Source organism: Macadamia integrifolia, chromosome 5 (assembly GCF_013358625.1).
Source record: "Macadamia integrifolia cultivar HAES 741 chromosome 5, SCU_Mint_v3, whole genome shotgun sequence".
NCBI classification, from domain to species: domain Eukaryota; kingdom Viridiplantae; phylum Streptophyta; class Magnoliopsida; order Proteales; family Proteaceae; genus Macadamia; species Macadamia integrifolia.
Window position 1 is genome coordinate 13,401,566 of NC_056561.1, and position 6,766 is coordinate 13,408,331.

The window sequence follows — 6,766 nt, forward strand, 5'->3', positions numbered from 1 at the left end:
TAAAATTGTCTTTTTCATTTACAAAACTAGCACCTCTCTCATGGAGTTAGGTTAGGTGGGTTTATTTGTAATAAACGAAACGTGAGGGGTGGATGTAATAAGAGAAAACGTGAGGAGTGGTGGATGTAAATTTCCCAAGTTATTAACTAGAAAAAATAGTAATTGGCTCACCGAATACCATTCGGATCTAATACTCACGAGAGTTCTAAGGTCCATTAGACTAAAGGAACCAATTAGTACCAACTGGTTGAAGGAACCAGAAAGCATCCGACTATTGGACAACAATGACTATTCACCGATTGATGTATTAGCTTGCTAGTGAGTGATTGTTTACTTTTTAACTATCATAAAATGGCTATAAATAGTAAAGGACATTAAAAAAAATGGCTTGTCAATTGAGCAAAAATTTACACGTTGGAGTTAAAATTTAGAACAAATTTCACTTCCCTCCCTTGGAGTTTCCATTTATTATACTCTCCTCCCCTATGAAGTTTAAAATTACATTTGTCCCCCATTATGTTAACACTGTTAGAGTTACATGTCAAATGACATTTTTACCCCATTCCCTGGTGGAGAATTCTATCAAGCAACCTCAATGTGACTGACACTATTAAACTGACTAGTAAAAAGACCAATTTACCCTTCTAAGTAATATTATTCTCTTCCTCCTCTCTCTTCTCTTCATCATTTTCACCATTTCTGTGAAAGGGGAGCAGCTTCCTATTGGCAAGCTTCCTCTCCTTCGCATTGTCGCCTGAGAAATTACACTCGTGCCTGAACCGCCTGGTATAGCTTCACTATTCGAGTATCTCTTCCTTCTCTCTCTTTCTCTATTCTAAATCTGATTTGAAAGCGGCTAACCCTAAATGCTTCGTTCTTGTGTTAATGGTTTCTATAATCTGTGATATGGAGGATATAGTGGCATAGCAGATTGAGTGGTGACGGTACATTCTGGAGGAAAGCCCTGAGGAAAGCGTTTGGTGTCGGTGCAGTAGTTGTAGATCATATAGTTCTTCTGGACCCATTTCAATCTCTGTTGACTCGGCGAATCCAGTACTTACGAGAACCAGTTGTTGTTGCTGGATGAAGAGGGAGAATTGGAGTTGCAAGAAGACGACCCAGAAGACCAAACACAGGCATTGGCATTGAAATTGCGGTAGGAGGCGGTGAAGGGAGCTTGGCTCCAGTCAGTCTTGATGAGGCCACCCCTGGTAGCCCAGTCATCCGCATTCCACAAACTTGAATAGATCCTCATGGGTTGGCTCTTCGGAAAAAGAACGCCCTTTGACTCTTAAGTTCTTGAATTCTCTAATGGGAGTTCCATCCACAGAGAATTTGAAATCCCAAAACAAATTAACATACCAATTGTCAGATTAAAATGAATAGAAATAAATTAAAATTTGTACTTTGGATGTATGGACATGAGTAAATAAGCTAACATGGAGTAGGTGTGTTTGTCGGCGGTTGGGTCGAACTAGAGATAGTGAAACAATGAAGGAAGATGGAAAAGAGGAAGAAGAAGCAGCCATGACCATGAGAGATACAAAGAATGGATGCTGAAGTTTGTAGGGAAGTTGTTTGATATATGTCCGCAATAAGACTGGGTTGTTGTAGTTGCAGTGTACAACTCTCTCTCTCTCTCTCTCTCTCTCTCTCTATATATATATACAAGATGGGTAGGGAAGCAGACGAGATAACTGAAGCGAAGGCACTGGAAACTTCATGGGTGATCCAAGTCGGAGTAGAAGCGATTCCAGGGTAGTAGCAGATTTCTTCCAATGTGTCTCTATTTAATAAATTCTTCTTTTTTGTACGATGATAATTGCCGGTTTAGTGGCTGATGTGTGTCGGATAATCGTCCTCATCAACAGCGTCACAATGGTGATATACCACAGAGGATTTCCGTGAGATTTCCATGAGGTTTACTTCCCACCTTGCTAATCCTAAGGTGTTCTAAAGTCTTGGCTTTGTAAGGTAAGCATTGAAAAGGAGTTGCATTGATCTACTCATATAAAACATGTTGCTCGTGCTGGTTTGGTGGTGATTCATCTTCCTTGCAACAGGATCCCCCCTCTAATGTTGTATATTTTGATATTTGATGTTCGTCCATCAAATCCAATTCAATACTATTATAATAATTACACTTTATGATTAAATTATTATGTTTGTAATCAAGTTATGAGCAACATTACTTATTATACCATTTACTTTTCCATTACTATGGACAGACTTGGACACTTTGTTCTATAGTTGTTACATTGTTTATTTCCCTAAGGGGAATTGGCATGGGAATATTGATGTTGGCACTTATAATGCGTTGAACACTGATCTATAGAGATTCCTAAATGGTTTACCACCAGTTGTGTTTGGAAACAAGAATCTTTGGTTAGTTTCATTTTTCTGTACCTGAGTGGCAATTACTATTACATTTATGCCTTGTGTATTTGTGGTGTGCCAATAGTTGATGTCAATCGCCCCGATTATTTACATATTGGTTGCTCAACATACAGAGTATGAGTGAGAATGAGGGCAACACTCAATATGATTTTCATTATGCTCTTAGAGAGAACATCTAAGTATGTGAGTCATCTAATTGTGACCGGCTGAAATCCAAGGCCCGATACTTGTTTTAATATAGAGTTTGCAAAAGGATTTTGTTTTATTATTATTATATAAAATAAATATTCTTTGAAAATTGTTTCTAAACCTTTTTGGGTCCAGTTACTAGTTATGTCACTCCAATACTAACGTACAATGGATTAGGATTTTTGGCAATGATTTTATTCCTTGCTTGTAGGGGTGTCAATCGGTCGGTCTGGCTCGGTTTTGGTCCGGGTTGAGTCGGTTTCGGTGTGAGAAAGTTGAAACTGAAACCGAACCAATAAGGAAATTCTGGTTTCGGTTTGGTTTCGGTTTGTCTTCGGTTTCTTAAATCGATTTGTAACCGGGTTGGTTTTGGTTTTTGGTCTACTTTGGATTCGACTTTCCATACAAATGTATACAAAACTATGCAAATTTTGATTTTTTTAATGAATTTTGGAGTGTTTCGGTTTTTTACTAGTTTGGTTTCGGTTTCAATCCGGGTTTTGAGCCGGTTTCGGTTTGGTTTCGGGTTTATCCAGTTTTCGGTGCGGTTCGGTTTGGTTTTGGGGTTGCAATACTCGAAACCGAACCGAACCAAACCAATAAGGCTTCGGTTCGGTTCGGTCCGTGTTGTTATCGATTCGGTCCGGCCGGTTTTACCGGTTCGGTTTAGGAATTGACACCCCTACTTGCTTGTAAGGTCCGTTGCGGATATAGTGTGAGGGGATAACATGTAATGAAAGTTTCCACATTACAAATTTTAATTTGTCTCCATGGTAGGATTTTCCTTCTATACAATTACAAATAATTCATGGACAATCCTTTAGGATCACACAACTCAGGATGATGACTACTATTAAATTGTAATCTCCTACATTAAAATCTAAGGCATAAAGCCTAATTGCAATATAACAAGAGAACATAATATTGCTTATTAGAGTTGAAAAGGAGATTCTCTTCATCTTCAACCTTGGGTTATGATCATTAGATAAGGAGCACTCGACATAGTTCATCACTTAGTGCTGCATTCCTTTGGAGGTAACTAGCCATTAGTGATTTCTAGGTAATATTCCCTTCATTGTTGTTAATTTCATTCATGGTGGACTGTTTTGGTCCACTTTGGGTGGAATAGTTCTTGTTGGTTGTATGGAGGTTCCCTTAGGTGCTTGCAAGTGTGTGGACCCTTTCTTGGGGCATCTCACTACAAGGATTCAGGTATTTCCTCTCATTGACAGAGGACTTACGTTGATTTCTTCTTCAGTGGTTTAAAACCCTTCCAATACTTAGAACATGAGTAGCATGTATATGTGGGGTCATCCTTCTCTTATGGGCAAAAGATTGTTGCTGCCCAATACTCATTGGTATTAGCATTCTCCTGAGCTTCATTTGCATTTAGTCACATTAGGGAAAAATTTAGGGCACAGGTATAACAAGCTAACCTACCCACCTGAGCCTCCTTATGAAGCAAATCTGAAAAAAATTTGCATGACAAGCAAAAACAAGGATGGGGAGAGTGGACAGCCTTGATGAAGCCCTTTGTACCTTTGATACAGCCACACTGAACACCATTTATAAGAATAGAGAAGCGAGTGTTGGTAACGCAAGCCACAATCCAATAATGAACAATGAAGGGAAATTCATCTTGTTCAAAACTGTGAATAAATATAGCTTCAACTGATAGTGTCATAGGCCTTACAAATGTCTATCTTGGAGGCGAAGCGAGGCATACCTCTACTAGCGTAATAATTCTAAACCAGATCATGACATAATAAGACATTATCATTGATGTTTCTCCCAGACAAGAAAGCTGATTGATTTGATTCGGTCGTGCCACTCAATTTAGCTAAGACGGACTTCAATCTGTTAGCCATGATCTTTGCGATAAATTTATACAGCAAGGTATACACAGAGATTGGTCTAAAATCATCGAATGAAGCCATAGGAGAAATCTCAGGTATAAGAGAAACCAACGTGGTATTGATCTCACCAAGAAGATAAGCATTAAGAAAGAACTCCCCAATTGCATTGCACACATCCTCAGCAATAATAAGCTAGGTGCATTGGAAGAAACATGCATTGAGCCCATCCGGACATGGGCCTTGTCTCCATCCATTAGAAGGATCACCCGCCTAATTTCCTCGACTAGACAGTGCATTGAGCCCATCCGGACTTTTGATGCACTTTCAGCTCCTCCCAAATGGATAAGTCACGGATCTACTGAGATAGATCATTCTATTTTGTTTGGAGCCCTTGATTAGAAGGGGTTGGCAATGAGCTGGAGTTGGACCGCAAATGAGATCTGTAGATTGTTGTATCAATTGAGAACTTAGATAATGTAAAGACAAACAATTGTTACTCAACACTGTCTAATTTTGAGCATATCTGATTAACAACAGTGGAGCTACGATTAGATCAAGTGAGAGGTTGACCCATGAAACAAAGATGATCACTCAAAACTTGTGGCATCAAGGCATTCTTGTACAGGCAAAATATCAGATTTAGTGACAGGAAGACCCCATCGCTTCTCCTCAGGAAAAAAGATGGACTTAAAATCTCCACACATAGCCCGTGGAGTGGGGACAGAATCAACTACCACTTTCAAATCCTCCCACAATGATAAGCGTTGAGAGGCATTATTGGAACATGAAGGTAACAAGAAACTCCTCCTGTAAGTCCACTATAAAAATATTGCAGTGAAATAGGCGGAAAGTTTTATAGAGAACTGAAATTTGAACAGATTTGGGATTCTGAAGAACTCATATTTTACCCAACGGTGAAAAATCATAATTGTGAGCGAAAAGCCAATTTCTACCAGTAGATTCCTTGACCCCATCAACATTAGACAGTGGATCAGGTTCTCGTACGAGAACGGTCTAATTAATTTTCATGTCACCTGTAGAACAGAAAAACAATTACTGCAAGCACCCCATACTGGCAGAGATGAAGTCTTGGATATGGCAGCACTAGAAGTGACAGGTTCACCATCATCAGGAGCATTGGTACAAGTGAGAACCATAGGAGACTTAACTAGACTATCAGCCCTACCACGACTCAATGACTTCTTTTGTGGACCACCTGAAAGGCCCTCTTGACGATCATGTGAGCCTGGAAATGAATCAGTAACCTCTTGACCAACTAGGGGTGTGCCATTAATGTTATAAACGTTCTCTAGAGACTTTTGCATCTGTAAAAACCATTTGTTATACTGCGAAGGATAGAAGCCAGCCCCCTTGTTCCATTAATGGAAAAGTTGTGGAGGGGGTGAATCTGGTTATAAGAACACTACCAGGTTGCATGGGGCCATCATTTTGCCCTCTGAGAACGCAAGGCCACGCGACCAGATAACGTTCATTTACCATTTTTAGTGTTAGTCCTTGGCACCACAATAAAAGAAAATGTGCGCCATTGGAACTTCTTCTAAGAGCGTTTGGAGGTGTGTATGCCACTGCCGCCCCACAAAAGAAGATGGCGCACATTCGATAAGATGGCAGGAAGTATTGGTTTACAGCAGGGCATGATTGGAATGAGAACAACAGATACATGTTTTAGACCAAATAGGTATTTTCAATGATAGAGAGTCGCCACTTAAGATTAGGGTCTAGGACCCACAGATAAAAAATTATTGACTCCACTCTGAACCAGTCTGACCAAAGATCAGATTCATAACAAGTTGTGGTTCCAGCCACGAAGAAAGTATTATGCACCTTGGTCTACCTGTTGATAATGCTTTTCTTCATGGGGGTTCTAAATGAGGATGTGTATATGGTTCAACCCCAGGACATTGAGGTCATAAAAAATTTAGGCATACCTTGAACAATTAGCTTGGTAAACCAATTAAAACCACCAAAACTAGTCTGTGTTCAACACAAAAACAGTTTCTATATTGGCCGTTCAACCGTCTCTAAAAGACAAACCAGGGATGTACAATGGCCTGGTTTACCAGATCAATCATCTGGGCTGGGGCAGGACATGATCTATAACAGTGGTACTTAATTGTATTCAAACAATAAGGTCACAGTATATCAGTTTACCCTATTAAGTAAGTTACAATTCAGACAAACATTGTTACAAGGATGCTACCATGCAACAATAGTAAAACAATGATGAAAGATTTAAAACCTGAAAATAATATATAGGATGCACACATATAAGAGCTATAAGTAAAGATGCAGAAGATGAAATA

The 6,766-nt window shown here is 39.4% G+C and overlaps 1 long non-coding RNA gene across 1 annotated transcript; it reads left to right on the plus strand.

Moving 5' to 3' along the window:
- Positions 1-650: 650 nt before the first annotated feature.
- Positions 651-2,308, plus strand: LOC122079082. Its single transcript, XR_006140265.1, has 2 exons — positions 651-786; positions 920-2,308. It is a non-coding gene; the product is annotated as an uncharacterized LOC122079082 (long non-coding RNA).
- Positions 2,309-6,766: the final 4,458 nt, after the last annotated feature.